This window comes from Salmo salar, chromosome 24, assembly GCF_965601325.2.
Source record: "Salmo salar chromosome 24, fSalSal1, whole genome shotgun sequence".
In the NCBI taxonomy this organism is placed as follows: Eukaryota; Metazoa; Chordata; class Actinopteri; order Salmoniformes; family Salmonidae; genus Salmo; species Salmo salar.
This window is the reverse complement of record NC_138314.1, coordinates 33970001-33987021: the sequence shown is the minus strand read 5'-3', so window position 1 is coordinate 33987021 and position 17021 is coordinate 33970001. Positions and strand designations below refer to the sequence as shown.

General features: G+C 42.1%; 1 long non-coding RNA gene across 4 annotated transcripts in view; it reads right to left on the bottom strand.

The window, feature by feature from the left end:
• Window positions 1-11800: 11800 nt before the first annotated feature.
• LOC145863976 (uncharacterized) overlaps window positions 11801-17021 on the bottom strand; it is a 76117-nt gene continuing 70896 nt past the window's right edge. For all 4 annotated transcript variants that reach the window (XR_014382559.1, XR_014382561.1, XR_014382560.1 and 1 more), the window contains exon 4: window positions 11801-12337. This is a non-coding gene — a long non-coding RNA (uncharacterized LOC145863976). The remainder of the gene's footprint in view (window positions 12338-17021) is intronic.

The following is a 17021-nucleotide window of genomic DNA, read 5'->3' as shown; positions in this document are numbered from 1 at the left end:
TAATTGTATAAATTAATACCCCCTCTCTTCCCGCCCCATGGTAAGCATTTTTTCTTCAGTCAACGGCAGGCCAAATCAACCTGGAAAAATAATTAAATATTGATTTACAGTTTTTTGTGTTCATTATGGATGTAAATTATTGTGCTTTGTTGCTCATGCGATTTGGGAAATGTGATCATTTAAAAATGAGTTTTGAGGTATAGGATGTCAATCATTTGTAGAGAATATATTACAGGACCATGCAGTAAATCTTACAGTATATAAACTAATGAAAAATTTGACTTCAAATCCTCATCAATAGTGATACATGTTTTTGGACACGATGGAACAAATTACTATACTCTACACTTTAAAATCAAATGTCAAATTCACGAAAATGTGTCATTAAACTGATCATGTATGCACATTATCAGAAACTTCATTAAGCTGATAATGTATGCACAGCATCAGAAACTTCATTAAGCTGATAATGTATGCACAGCATCAGAAACTTCATTAAGCTGATAATGTATGCACAGCATCAGAAACTTCATTAAGCTGATAATGTATGCACAGCATCAGAAACTTTGACATTAAATGAGGATGATGCTGATTGAAGCATGCACAATAACAGGCTTATAATGCAGGCTATATATTGATGCACTGAGGCACAGTTTTAGAAGAAGAAGAAAAACAGTACAGCGGGGATAAAAGTGTATTATGTAATAACATAGTAACAACAATTTATTATTACTATTATTATGCTATATTTCTCCAGTTGTAAGATGATAAGATAGTGATCATTTGATGCATCTGCTCATCAATTTTTCAAATGAACACACACACACACACTCACACACACACATACACACACACACAACCGCACACATCCATAAAAAATAACATGTTCACGTTTGTGCAGGGGAGAGGAGGGAGAAAGGCACAAAGTGGAATGATGACTCCAGAAAGTTCTCAGGGAAGTGCTTCTGTCTGGCCGTGAAGCAGGCGACTGATTTGGGATGGGCGTTAACATAACAAAGGGCCAGAGCCTGTGAACTTGGGGCACCTTTCGACCCTGGTGCTGTTGGGATGAATAGCCCCCAGGCCTCCCCATAGAGCGCCCCCACGGCTCGCCTGTTCCTGGCTAAATTGTTAATCAGGGTAATTTAATATAGTTTTCAATATGCCTCATCTCTCATCGGGAAAGCATTCACAGGTCCCTCGCACTCCTGCCGCAAAAAAAAGCCGCCCCTATTCACCCGAGCAAGACGGGCAGCTGCAGGACTTCTAGCCCCCTGAATTGAAATGTTAAAACATCAACAACACAGAGGCCTGAGAGCCTGTTTGTGTGTGTGTGTGTGTGTGTGTGTGTGTGTGTGCGTGTGTGTGTGTGTGTGTGTGTGTGTGTGTGGCGTGTGCGTGCGTGTGTGTGTGTGCGTGTGCGTGTGTGTGTGTGTGTGGTGAGGAGGGGTGATGGGAGGAGTGCTTGTATGAACTGGTCCTCTGTCTGTCCTCCAAACTTGAACGTGAACAGCCATTCATCCATGTCTAAACACACACATACAGCCTTAACTTGCCTGAGGACAAATGGCAGTGGCAATAGTAGCTGAAATAATTTGTGAAAATGTTTTCTTATGAAATTTACGTTTTGATATTAGATTGTGTGCCGTACAATATCATGTCAGCAATTTGGTGGAGAATGTCACTTTAGTAAATACAATACCAATTGTCACACAAATATTTTAACTGAGTAATTATTGTCACTTTATCGTTGTGTAACATAAACGTATGAAATACAATGCTTTTATCAATGTGACCATTATCATATAGTATTTCTTCAGTCTATAGTTCAAGTAAAGTTCTGCCTTCTGCATTAGTCTTTCGGTTTTACTGTGCCAAATCAGGTAAACTGCACGTGATGATACCAGTGCATAAACTACCAATTAATAGTCCTTAATCTGAATGACTGTTCATCGCCTTCCCAGTGTGTTCAGAGTCCGTGCTCAGGAGGAAATCACTTCAACCCTGCTACGGCAGAACCTCCATGATAGGTTGGGGCTGGACCCTTCTCCTCTTCATCTGCAGCAGATGAGGCAGCGCCATGGCTGTCTGCACTGACATGACACATACTGTAATCCCAGGCCGTAGTTCAGCCTGGCCCAGAGTGATGTCATCTCTCTGCTCAATAACTCTGTGTGTCGTCCGGGTGATGTCACCGCTGGGCTGATGTGTTTTGTGGCTATGGTGAGTCACTGGACCGCTGGCTACTGCGTTTGACTGACTGCGAGGAGGGGAGAGACCCAGGGCCCGCTCTTGACTCTGGCTTCTATAAATACTACAGTAATCATGGATGACTCAAGCCCTCCCTTGACTCTGTTTGTGTGGAGGAAGGGAAATGGATGGCGTAAGACTGTGACACGACACAGGCTCTTTTCTGACTAGATAGGTTTATGTCCGCGTGTGTGTGTGTGTGTGTGTGTGTGTGTGTCATGTTCAATTATAATTTACATTAGCTTTAGACATTAGTTTTAGAGTGGTGTGTCCACTCTTTCTGCACCTGGCTGTCACAGTCAGGTATCCAAGTCTCCATGACTTCCACCCTCCCTCTATACCACAGCCTTCTGACAAGAACACATACTCCTCTCTACAATAAGTCGGCCAGGTGCATTTTGTAAATGTCTCTGCCTTTGCTGTAGTCTTCCTTTGGTTCCCAGCAGATGTAGAAAAGAGACATGCTTGGTGTGGCTATGGGTGCATTAGCTAGATGTAGACAAGTAATGCATGGCTGTGGGTGGAAAGAGGACCTTTGTAGGGGGTGTTCTGTAATGTGACTGTTCAGAAAAGACGGGTCAGTCAGTTAGAGGAGGGGTTGATGGAAGGCGTGACAACATGGAGTCGTGTATCTATCTGCAGGAGATTAGTCCAACATTTAGAGCTCTTACCAATATGTTCCTGTTTATAAGGTAAACTGTGTACAACTCTCTTGTGCTTCCAGTGGTCTTTTGAAGATGAGTAAACAGATACAGTGCATTCGGAAAATATTCAGATGTATTTTGTTACGTCACAGCCTTATTCTAAAATGGATTAAAGAAAAAAAATCCTCATCAATCTACACACAATACCCCATAACGACAAAGTGAAAATAGGTTTTCAGAAATACCTTATTTACGTAAGTATTCAGACCCTTTGCTATAAGACTCGAAATTGAGCTCAGGTGCATCCTGTTTCCATTGATCATCCTTGAGATGTTTCTACAACTTGATTGGAGTCCACCTGTGGTAAATTCAATTGATTGGACATGATTTGGAAAGGCACACACCTGTCTATATAAGGTCCCACAGTTGACATTGCATGTCAGAGCAAAAACCAAGCCATGAGGTGGAAGGAATTGTCTGTAGAGCTCTGAGACAGGATTGTGTCGAGGCACAGATTTGGGGAAGGGTACCCAAACATTTCTGCAGCATTGAAGGTTCCCAAGAACAGAGTGGCCTCCATAATTCTTAAATGGAAGAAGTTTATGCCACCAAGACTCTTCCTATTGCTGGCTACCTGGCCAAACTGAGCAATCGAGGGAGAAGGGCCTTGGTCAGGGATGTGACCAAGAACCCAATGGTCACTCTGACAGGGTTCTAGAGTTCCTCTGTGGAGACGGGAGAACCTTCCAGAAGGACAACCATCTCTGCAGCGCTCTACCAAACAGGCCTTTATGGTAGAGTGGCCAGACGTAAGCCACTCCTCAGTAAAAGGCACATGACAGCCCGCTTGGAGTTTGCCAAAAGGCATCTAAAGACTCTTAGACCATGAGAAACAAGATTCTCTGGTCTGATGAAACCAAGATTGAACTCTTTGGCCTGAATGCCAAGCGTCACGTCTGGAGGAAACCTGACACCATCCTTACGGTGAAGCATGGTGGTGGCAGCATTATGCTGTGGGGATGTTTTTCATTGGCAGGGAGACTAGTCAGGATCGAGGCAATAGATTAATGGATTAAACTACATAGAGACACTTGATGAAAACCTGTTCTATAGCTCTCAGGACCTCAGACTGGGGCGAAGACTCATCTCCCAACAGAACAACGACCCTAAGCACACAGCCAAGACAACGCAGGAGTGGCTTCAGACAAGTCTCTGAATGTCCTTGAGTGGCCCAGCCAGAGCCCTGACTACCCGATCAAACATCTCTGGAGAGACCTGAAAATAGCTGTGCAGCAACGCTCCCCATCCAGCAATTTAATCAATTTTAGAGTAGATTAAATGTAATCCATTTTAGAATAAGGCTGGAACGTAACAAAATGTGGAAAAAGTCAAGGGGTCTGAATCAGATATCAACTTATTATTGTCTAGTTTTAATATATATTTAAAAATGATTAAGGCCTCTGCACATGCTATTTCCTCCTATGCAAAACCTCCAGACAGTGATGGGATTTTCATGCTAGTCAGCCATGCAGAGGGGCCTGTAGGATAGCACAGACACTAGAAGGAGGTGCATTGGCCCCACGTTCCCATGTGGGACATTGAAAAGAAGTGACCTGCTCTTGTCTCATCTATTAATGCCTGTCCAACGCCTCTGTCCCAAGCCTGTCTGAGGCTGTATGCTAATCCATTATGCTGCAGATGATTTCCCGTCCCTAAATCATTGCACCCCCAACCCTAACGCCAGACACACATACTAGCTAGCACCCGATACCTAACCAATGTTAACGTATTCATACTCTTATAATACCCCTACCATACTCCTATCCCAGACACATCCCCACCCCCACCTCGAGACACACCAGGCCGGCACCCTACCCTACCACAGCAAACCTCAACAACAGTCACCAGCAAAATCTTAAAATTCATATCACAATTAGAATTCTAAACTTTTTGAACACCAACCAAATCCTTTTCATTTTAAATCTACAATTTTAACTGTTCTAGTGAATTTGGAAATAACTGGATGCAATTGGCATGACAGTAATATTATGTTGAAAATTCATATATTTGCAAATATTCTAGGTCCTTTGTAATAATGCTTATTTCTCTTATGACACATGCCCAGAGTCCAAGTTTAAAAGCATCCTGAAGTTAGGAAGTAACTGTGTCTGTCATGGTGTCAGGCAGACAGGAAATAGTATCTGTAAATAAGAGGACAATAGTCTTTTGGGCCCTTGGGGCCCGGAGTCTAAATCTGGGGTCAGGATCGTGGGACGACGTCTAGACGCTTTGCCTTTGTGCCTGGTTTCAACCCCCATGTCCTCCTCTCTGAAAGGAAGAGCCTGACCTGTGCCTAGTCACCATGGGATACTGGGGTAGGAGAGGGAGAGAGAGAGCGAGAGGCAGAGCGAGAGAGCCAGAGAGCGAGAAGCAGAGAGAGCGAGAGAAGAAGAGAGAGGGGCAGAGAGAGAGAGGTGGAGAGAGAGAGGGGCAGAGAGAGGCAGAGAGAAAGAGAGAGGCAGAGAGAAAGAGAGAAGAAGAGAGAGAGAGGTGGAGAGAGAGGGGCAGAGAGAAAGAGAGGCAGAGAGAAAGAGAGAGGCAGAGAGAGAGAAAGAGGCAGAGAGAGAGCAGGGAGAGAGAGAGGCAGAGAGAGATAAGCAGAGAGAGAAAGACAGAGAGAGTATAGGAGGGGGTAGTGCATGTTTTTATTTCTCTCAATTTGAATGGCCAACAGATAAACCGCTGGACAATGATACAGTTACGATTAACATGTTTTCCATTTTACTATCTGCTAAGTTGATATTGGCCTCATTAATTGAAATGTTTCATGTGTATTATGATAAGAGGCTTCAAAGATCCAACCAAGCTAATTTTACAAAGTTTGTCATACTGTTATTTGACCTTTTACTTCCAACAATAACATTCCTCCACAGTTGAAAACTGACCACCTGGATAACTGTAACCTCACAGGTCCCAGCAACCCACTGCTGATGTCATTGGTCAGTGAACAACTCAGTGAGATCATGTTTGCTTACAAGGACCTGAAAACCCAAGAGAGCAAAGCACACCAACAACAAACGGATCTCTTTCTCTCTCTCGCCCTCTTTCTAGCCCTATGCAGCGAGACAGTGTCGGTGGGTGCCGCGGGGTACGGTTTAATTGAAAGGCAGAAAAGAACAGTGCTTGTTTAAACCAACCAGCAGGCCGCAGGGGCATGATGGGAAAACAAAGCGGGCCCCAGGGGCTGGTGACGTGACACCAAGCAGCAAGAAACACAGCCTCTGTTTTGTTACCATCATCCTAGCGACAACTATCAGGTCAGAGCCCACAACAGCACAACATTCAGCTATTTAGTTGGCATGGCCTCAGTCTTGGTTTATTTGCTCAAAGTAGACCATCAGGTTAAATATGCATCATTTCAAATCAAATATTTTTTTATACATTTGAGTCATTTAGCAGACACTCTTATCCAGAGCGACTTACATAAGCAATTAGGGTTTCACCTAGTCGTCTCTGGGATTCAAACCAGCAAACTTTCAGGTATTGGCCCAATACTCTTTACCACTAGGCTACCTGCAACCCAAATCAAAGTTGATTGGTTGCATACACAGTTTAGCAGTTGTTATAGAGGGTGCAGTGAAATCCTTATGTTACTAGCTCCTATCAATGCAGTAAAATGTCAAACAGGTACACAAATAAACGATAATAAAAAAAATATATAATAAATAAAGATCATCAAGAAATGTTGGAAAAAATCAATTTAATAATATATACACACGATAAAGAGGCAGCATGCGATTTAGGCACAAATTGGTATCACTGAATTAAAATAACCTGAATTGCCTCAAATACACATGGTGATGATTCATACTGGATTTTGCTGGATTTCACAGAATGTCTGTGAGGATATGTTACTGAATATGTTCTGGGTCTCTCCTTCTGGGTCTCTCCTTCTGGGTCTCTCCTGATTGTCTCGGTGTCTCCTGGTGATAAAGGGAGAAAAGGGAATACATGATTGGCTGAAGAAGATGGGTCTTATTCTATTGTTACATCACAAGGAATTGACTAGTATTGTTACTGTACTTTCCCCTCATTGCACAATTACGATAACCACTTCCATTGTGGTTCTGGACACTAACTGTCATAGTAGTGTATCGTGAACATGGATAGTGTACTGCTATTCTATTCAGGCTATTGAAAACACAGAGTTTGACATGAGCCCATATCTCAAGAGTAAAAATATAGCACCTATGAATTTACTGAGAGCAAATCAGAGGCCCACATAAGGATGCCCCATCCACTCGCCACCCACAAGACGGCAGCTCATTTTGACAGCAATAAATAGTAATGTTACATTACAATCAAATGCCTCTGAGAGAGGTGGAGAAGCAACAGTAGAGAGGCATGTAGATTGAGAGGAACAGGAAGAGGGACAGAGAGAATGAGAGGTAGAGATGGAGGGTAGACAGCGTGAGAGCGTGTTCATCTGTTTGGTTCCTGGTCTGGTGCCTCATGGGATCCGATGACACTCTGTCAAGATTCTACACTTCCAAGTCACTATCTACTGGATTACACACATACACACACACACACACAACCACTCACACACACACTCCGAATGTGTTTGAGAATGTCTTGTCCAGCTCCACCGTGAGCAGTCCCAGTATGTGGTGTCAGTGTGTGATTACATGAGCTGTCATTCCCTGTGAGGACAGAGTGGTCTGGTGTCTGGGCTGGCCATGTCCTACACTGTCCACTCACACCTATTTTCAGAGACACTGCACAAATACAGGAGGACACTACATTGCACTGCACATCTGTGCTAGCAAAGTTCTTGATCTTCTGAAAATGGTAGTATAAATATATTTTGTGTAAATCTAGCTTCAGTATGAAGTATTCAATGCAATTCAGTGAGTGTCTTAAATGAATGGAGAAGATTCTGAACTAAATAGAGTAGAACCTATACAGTATTTGCCTATGTTATGTTCAGTCATAGGGGAGTGTGGGGTAAGTTGAGCCAAAGGGGTAAGTTGAGCCACACTTGTTTCTAGGAAACCAATATTTAGGAAGAGGTCATCATTTCATGGAGTCTGTGAAGGAAGAAACCACATGGAAAAAGTGGTAAGCAAGTTAGTTCCAAAAAAAAAAAGTCAAATGAATTTATTGTGTTAGAGGTTTCATTATGCTTGTATCTAAAATAAAATGGAGATGATTTTAAGATTGTTGTATACATCAGGTCTCTATTCACTTCAATATGAAGTCCTAACACTAGCATGAAAGTGCATCCTTGTAGCTGTGTGGGCTAATATACAAAAAATGTTTGTGGAGCCAATGGCCATGGGGTATGTTGAGCCAATAGTTGAGCTAATGGCAAGTTGAACAAGTGTTTTTTCCGAGGCAAGACATTATCACTGGGATATGAGAAAACAACAGGGCCTGGCCTATGATAAATGTGTTTTAAAAGTGTTTGTTGGGGATACGTCAGGATTTTGGCAGTGAAGCCCTTTATCTACATCCCCAGAGTCAGATGAACTAATGGACACCATTTTTATGTCTCTGAGTGCAGTTTGAAAGAAGTTGTTAACTAGCGTTAGCGCAATTGCTAACTAGCATTAGTGCAATGCCGGAAAGTCTATGATAACTGCTACCATGCTAGTAGATACCATATAATTCCAGTCATTGCGCTGATGCTAGTTAGCATTGGCTTGCAAAACTACCTCTAAGTTCCTTCATACTGTTTGCAGAGACCTAAAAATGGTATCCATGAGTTCATCTGACTCTGGGAAGGTACATAAAGGGCTTCATTACCAAAAGTCCGAAATACCCCTTTAAACATGTGTTAAAAGATGCTTAAAAGGATTAAAAGACCAAAAAGCGATTGTGATTGTGTTGAAATGTGTTTGGGAAATAAAGATAGACCTGGTTTTAAAAGGTAGTGGTAATATTTAATTCATTACAGAAATTTGTAGGCGATTTAACTTAATCTGCTCACTGCTCAGTTTATCCCATACCCGGTGTAAGCCAAGAGACCACTTTTTTTGGACAAGTTATATTTTCAAAACTGTAATGTTTACATTCATTCTGATTATTTCCAGGGATACATAACATCCTGAACTATATGTAGATGATATCTTCATCAGAAAGAATACTATACTTCCCTTGCGCCATACTGTCTTTTTACCTCTCTACCGTTCTACAGGATGCCAAGAGTGTGCAAAGCTGTCATCAAGGCAAAGGGTGGCTACTTTGAAGAATTTCAAATATAAAATATATTTTTATTTGTTTAACACTTGTTTGGTTACTACATGATTCCATATGTGTTATTTTATAATTTTGATGTCTTTGCACTTATTCTACAATGTAGAAATCAGTACAAATAAAGAAAACCCCTTGAATTAGTAGGTGTGTGAAAACTTTTGACTGAAACTGTATATATACACTACATGACCAAAATTATGTGGACACCTGCTCGTTGAACATCTCATTCCAAAATCATTGCCATTAATATGGAGTTGATCCCCCATTTGGCTGCTATAACAGCCTCTAATCTTCTGGGAATGCTTTCCACTAGATGTTGGAACATTGCTGCAGGGACTTGCTTCCATTCAGCCACAAAAGCTTTTGTGAGGTTGGGCACTGATGTTGGGTGATTAGGCCTGGCTCGCAGTCAGCGTTCCAATTCATCCCAAAGGTGTTCGATGGGGTTGTGGTTAGGGCTCTATGCAGGCCAGTCATGTTCTTCCACACTGATCTCAACAAACCATTTCTCTATGGACCTCATTTTGTGCACGGGGGCATTGTCATGCTGAAACAGGAAAGGGCCTTCACCAAACTGTTTCCACAAAGTTGGAAGCACAGAATTGTCTAGAATGTCATTGTATGCTGCAGCATTAAGATTTCCCTTCCCTGGAACTAAGGGTCCTAGCCCCAACCATGAAAAAAAGTCCCAGACCATTATTCCTCCTCCACCAAACTTTACAGTTGGCACTATGCATTCGGGGCAGGTAGTGTTCTCCTGGCATCCGCCAAACCCAGATTTGTCTGTCAGACTGCCAGATGGTGAAACATGATTCATCACTCCAGAGAACCACTGAGTCCAATGGCGACAAGCTTTACACCACTCCAGTCGACGCTTGGCATTACACATGGTGATCGTAGGCTTGTGTGCGGCTGCTCGGCCATGGAAACCCATTTCATGAAGCTCCCGACTAACAGTTCTTGTGCTGACGTTGCTTCCAGAGGCAGTTTGGAACTCGGTAGAGAGTGCATCTTAGACTGTGAATGTGTCATATCTGTACACACACAAAGAAACAGACAATATAGAATAAGCATATGAACAAACATAACCCCCACAATCTTTAAGATCCTGAGCTGAGAAGAGTGTTTAAAAACAGAGCATGACACTAGCTTGCAGGGCATCCTATGTCTCCTCACAGAACCAGTGAAAGATGAACCAAATGATATTGGAAAAACTCAGATTCCTCACTCACCTGTCATGCTCTTACAATCACACCAACTGCACTTTATGTCAACACTGAAGGTGTTACAGTGTTCAGGGTATCACACAAAGATCCCATGCCTCCCCTATTAAGTGCATCTGACCACTCCAGGTGTGTATGTGTGTGTGTGTGTGTGTGTGGTGTGTGTGTGTGTGTGTGTGTGTGTGTGTGTGTGTGTGTGTGTGTGTGTGTGTGTGTGTGTGTGTGTGTGTGTGTGTGTGTGTGTGTGTGTGTGTGTGTGTGTGTGTGTGTGTGTGTGTACGTGTGTGAGGGTGGGGGGAGCTGACGATAGCTTATACCAGGTCCCCTTTAGTGGGGTTAGCGTGGTTAGTATACACTATTGTGTGTGCATAAATGTGTGTGTGTGTGTAAGGAAAAGATCGAGGCCATCTTTCATCTTCTACAGCGTCCAGGTACTCTACACGATATGATGATACAGGCCCAATTAAGGGATAGTGCTGTGTGAAAAATGTGATGACAGGGTGAACAGAAGACTAGACTCTGATCTGACATCTGAGAAAGAGTGAAAAGAGGGGAAGGAGGGAGAGAGAAAGAGAAGGAGAGGAAGGGTTGGTAAGGGAAATTAACATGGGGAGAGGGGACAGAGGGAGGGAGGGAGGGAGGGAGGGAGGGAGGGAGGGAGGGAGGGAGGGAGGGAGGGAGGGAGGGAGGGAGGGAGGGAGGGAGGGAGGGAGGGAGGGAGGGAGGGAGGGAAAGGTTTAATGGGATTGAGAAGGAGAGAGAAAAAGTAGAGAGAGTGGAGGAGAAGGATATATGATGAGTGAGACAGAGGGAAGGGAGAAAAGTGAGGAGAGAAACATTTTGTCAGGAGAAGAAGTGAGACAGGCCGGAAACAGAGGAAGTGGGGGTTGGGAGACAGGTGAGGAGAGATATTGTTTGTCAGGAGAAGGAAAGTGACAGGCAGGTAACAGAGGAAGTGGGAATGAAAACTTTGAACCTTCTTCATGTAGAACAAAACAACAAAATTAAGGCAAACATTGTGACAGAGAAGGAAAAAAGTAGAAGATGCATTCTGCTAGCAAACACAAACACAAAATGTGTAGAAGGCTACAAAGCTTGCCCTGGTTGTCAAGGTGCTTCAGGTAGTGACCATAGCTAGTATCTTTTCCATTTTAGATTTTACAGTTGTATCTAATTTGACATAATATGGTAACACATTGACAAGGTAAATGTAACATGTATGTCGTTTATTTGTACTGTATGCAAACTGTATGTTTCATTCTGAGAAATATCAGGGTCAATCAGGAACTGCTACAGCCATGTCAGCCATGTTGTTTTATTTTAATCAGCACCCATTCCACATTGATCCCACAGAGGATCTAATCATGTCAAAGGTATATACAGTAGGTCTACTGTAGACATACTGTAAAAAAGTCAGAAACAAGATATTCTTGAATATACTTTATTCCGTTCATTGAGGAAATTCAGTGATTTGAGAAAGTAGAAAAATATTCCCATTGAGGTTTACTTTTTCTATAAATTCAGTCAATGTCAGATAAAGACAATGTGCTCTGCGGGTTCCCTTCTGATGTCATGCTGTATTCTAAGGGCAGGTTCATTCAAAATCCAATATACCAATATGCCAGGTCCAATACAGACTTTTACAATTCAGAATAAATAATGTTGTACTTTTACATCCCAGTGAGTAGACATATGGTAAACAGTTTTACAACAAACAAGATTTAAATCACAATGATACAAAACACTGACTTGATTCAAAGGATGTTAGTGTATATTTGGTGGTTTCTGTGTATCTAGAACAGATGTATGCATGCTGATGATAAATAGCAGAGTTCTGTATCTGTCTTCTCAGCATACTGTATCTTGACGGTTGTGCATGTTGATGTTCAGGTGGTGATGGAAGTCCATGTCTCGAGCTCCACTAGAGACAACAGTAAAGGGTCACACAGATAGATGCTCCATCTGGAAGAGACAAGCACAGACTATTAGTTCAACAACATCATCTCTGTCCAAATGATGATGCTGTAAATGTTCAACTATTATGTCTTGGATGAGCTTAGAACTTTGAACTTGGAGGGGTATTGCTGTCACACCCAAGGCTATGAATTGTCCTTTCCTTTTGTTCTCTAGCAGTCAGCGTGTGTGTATTATACAATACAGTTTATATTGTGTTTCAAACCGACTGTTACAAAACAGTTTATATTGTGTTTCAAACCGACTGTTACAAAACAGTTTATATTATGTTTTGAACCGACTGTTACAATACAGTTTACAGCGGTGTGGACTCGAGTCACATGGCTTGGACTCGAGTCAGACTCGAGTCACAAATATGATGACTTGCAACTCGACTTTGACTTTAACACCAATGACTCGTGATTTAACATGGACTTGAGCCTTTTGACTCGAAAAGACTTGATACCCTCCCCAAGCCCAAATATGAAAAATGATGTTATTTAAAAAAGTGTGCAGCGCATAAACTTTTCATTTAACGGATTACAGTTTGAATTGGACAGCAACCAATCAAATTGTGGCAGCTAAGAAAAGTTGTGTGGCAGTGCAGAGGAACGTCAGTGGGTGAATTCAGATGGAGCCCTTTACAGTTTATATTGTGTTTCAAACCGACTGTTACAATACAGTTTATATTGTGTTTCAAACCGATTGTTACAATACAGTTTATATTGTGTTTCATCCGATTGTTACAATACAGTTTATATTGTGTTTCAAACCGATTGTTACAATACAGTTTATATTATGTTTCAAACCGACTGTTACAATACAGTTTATATTGTGTTTCAAACCGACTGTTACAATACAGTTTATATTGTGTTTCAAACCGACTGTTACAATACAGTTTATATTGTGTTTCAAACCGACTGTTACAATACAGTTTATATTGTGTTTCAAACCGACTGTTACAATACAGTTTATATTGTGTTTCAAACCGATTGTTACAATACAGTTTATATTGTGTTTCAAACCGATTGTTACAATACAGTTTATATTGTGTTTCAAACCGACTGTTACAATACAGTTTATATTGTGTTTCATCCGATTGTTACAATACAGTTTATATTGTGTTTCAAACCGACTGTTACAATACAGTTTATATTGTGTTTCATCCGATTGTTACAATACAGTTTATATTGTGTTTCAAACCGACTGTTACAATACAGTTTATATTGTGTTTCAAACCGACTGTTACAATACAGTTTATATTGTGTTTTAAACCGACTGTTACAATACAGTTTATATTGTGTTTCAAACCGACTGTTACAATACAGTTTATATTGTGTTTCATTCGATTGTTACAATACAGTTTATATTGTGTTTCAAACCGACTGTTACAATACAGTTTATATTGTGTTTCAAACCGACTGTTACAATACAGTTTATATTGTGTTTCAAACCGATTGTTACAATACAGTTTATATTGTGTTTCATCCGATTGTTACAATACAGTTTATATTGTGTTTCAAACCGACTGTTACAATACAGTTTATATTGTGTTTCAAACCGACTGTTACAATACAGTTTGTATTGTGTTTCAAACCGACTGTTACAATACAGTTTATATTGTGTTTTAAACCGACTGTTACAATACAGTTTATATTGTGTTTCAAACCGATTGTTACAATACAGTTTATATTGTGTTTCATCCGATTGTTACAATACAGTTTATATTGTGTTTCAAACCGACTGTTACAATACAGTTTATATTGTGTTTCAAACCGACTGTTACAATACAGTTTATATTGTGTTTCAAACCGATTGTTACAATACAGTTTATATTGTGTTTCAAACCGACTGTTACAATACAGTTTATATTATGTTTCAAACCGACTGTTACAATACAGTTTATATTGTGTTTCAAACCCACTGTTACAATACAGTTTATATTGTGTTTCAAACCGACTGTTTCAATACAGTTTATATTGTGTTTCAAACCGACTGTTACAATACAGTTTATATTGTGTTTCAAACCGACTGTTACAATACAGTTTATATTGTGTTTCAAACCGACTGTTACAATACAGTTTGAATTGTGTTTCATCCGACTGTTACAATACAGTTTATATTGTGTTTCAAACCGATTGTTACAATACAGTTTATATTGTGTTTCAAACCGACTGTTACAATACAGTTTATATTGTGTTTCAAACCGACTGTTACAATACAGTTTATATTGTGTTTCAAACCGATTGTTACAATACAGTTTATATTGTGTTTCATCCGATTGTTACAATACAGTTTATATTGTGTTTCAAACCGATTGTTACAATACAGTTTATAATGTGTTTCAAACTGACTGTTCAACCAAATATAATTTTCAAGAACAGCACACCAAACACACCAAACACAAAGCTACTGTCAAAAACATGGTACTTTTCTATACATTATGCATACATTTCACTACATACAAACTCCAGGCTTGCAGATGAAAAGAGGGCTCTGAGTTCTAAGTTGCCAATGTACTCGACAGCAACAAAGGGCCACAACAATGCCCCCTGACATGAGTCCCCGTCATATCACACTGAGCTTTCCACGCATTGTTCCCCTCACCTTCTCACATGTATTGTCTTACATGTTATCCTTAGAAGCCTATAAGACGGCCAGGTTTTGTGCTCGGGACACTAGGCCTGGCAGAGTCTATGTGTTACAGCCGCTTATTATTCTCTCATAAGGTGATGATGAGGCGATGGAGCTGGGTAACGCCTTATTTGATCCCCCTTACACCCAGCCCAACCTGGGTTCAGATCACTCGTACAACCCCCCAACATCACCACCCTCTTACCCGACAATCCCTTTCTCCAACAAGGTATTATGCTATCACGTTTCCTGAAACTATAGAGGCTGCTGACAAGCATCAGAGTCTCTGTTAGCTTTTGTGAGGCCGTAGATGAAAGTATGTACCATGTTGCTATAGCAGCTGAGGCTACTGGAGGTTCAGCAGAGATACAACTGAATATTGTGTTTTCTATATATATATATTTTTTAATTTAACCTTTATTTAACTAGGCAAGTCAGTTAACTAAATTTTGCAGTAGCTTGGTGGTAGTTGAAGTAAATTCAAATCTTGGTAGTGTTTTCAGTAGTTAAGTCTTTACTGAAGACTCATCTCTTCTCTGGCCCAGGGGTGTGAAGGTGTCTCTGCTTAGCCAGCTCCCCTCTCTCCACTGGGATTCTATGCCTCTGACCCTATTACCGGGGCTGAATTGAGGGAGAGGTTGTTGTTTCCCCCCAATATGTGTCAATGGCTTGCCCCTGCATCATGTATTGCCAGGCCTTTTTATGCTATAGTTGACTTGAGTGGGTTGACACGTTATCTTCCGGTCTTGCGCCCCATCAGGAACGTCTGGTTGGGAAGATCTTCGTTGTCTCAGGGTAATAAGTTGGTGGTCTGTTGATATCCCTCTGGTGGTGTGGGGGCTGTGCTTTGACAAAGTGGTTGGGGCCTGGTTGGCCCTGTCCAGGCGTATCGTCCCCCGACCCCCCCTGTCGCAGTCCCCAGTGTCATACTATATATGTACTGGGGGCTAGGGCTGCATTTCTCCTGTCTTATCCTAATTATCCCATCTCTCTCTCTCGCTTTCTCTCCAGATAGTCGGCCGGCCAGATTGGACCAGTCAGGCAGCTGGCGAGATAGTACCAGTCGGCCGGATGGTCAGATAGTTGGCTGACCAGATCGGAGTAGTCGGCCAGCCGGTGAGATATGACCAGTCGGACAGATAGGATAAGTAGGCAGGCCAAATAAGACCAGTCGGACAGATAGGACAAGTCTTTTAGATGGCCAGTCCTATCTTGCCAGTTCGGACCAGTAGGCCAGATAGGACCAGTTGGCCAGCCGGCCCTCCAGATGAGACCAGTCGGCCAGCCCTCCAGATAGGACCAATTAGCCGGCCGGCCAATTAGGAACGGTCAGTTAGGACCACTCGGCCAGATAGGACCAGTTGGCCTGCCATATATGCCAGAAAGCATAAGTCACCTGGCCGGCCAGATAGGATAGGACCAGTCGGTCGGCTGGCCAGTTAGGACAAGGTAGCCAGTTGGCCAAATAAGAGCAGTCTAACGGCCAGATAGGACCAGTTGGCCAGTTACGACCAGTCACCCAACTGCTCTTTATTTGGCTGGCCAGCCGACTTCCCCTTTCTGGCCGGCCAGCTGGTCCCATCTGGCCAGTTAGTACCAGTTGGCCAGATAGGACCAGTTGGCTGGCCAGCCCTCCAGATAAGACCAGTAGGTCAGCCAGATAGGACCATTCAGCCGACCAGCCAGTTAGGACAAGTCGGCCAGTCGGACAGATAGGACAAGTAGGCAGGCCGGCCAGATAGGACAAGTTGGCTGGTCGGACAAATAAGAGCAGTCGGCCGACCATCCAGATAGGACCAGTCGGCCAGCAGGATAGGACCAGTTGGCCAAATAAGAGTGGTCGGCCGGTCATATAAGACCAGTGAGCCGGCCAGATAAAACAAGTCAGTCATTTACATGTCAATGAATTTGAGTGTATTCACACCCCTGAGTTAGAATCCCTTTTGGCAATGATTACAGCTGTGAGTCTTCCTGAGTAACTCTCGAAGAGCTTTGCAAACCTGGATTGTACAATATTTCCACATTATTATTTTAAAAATTCTTCAAGCTCTGTCAAGTT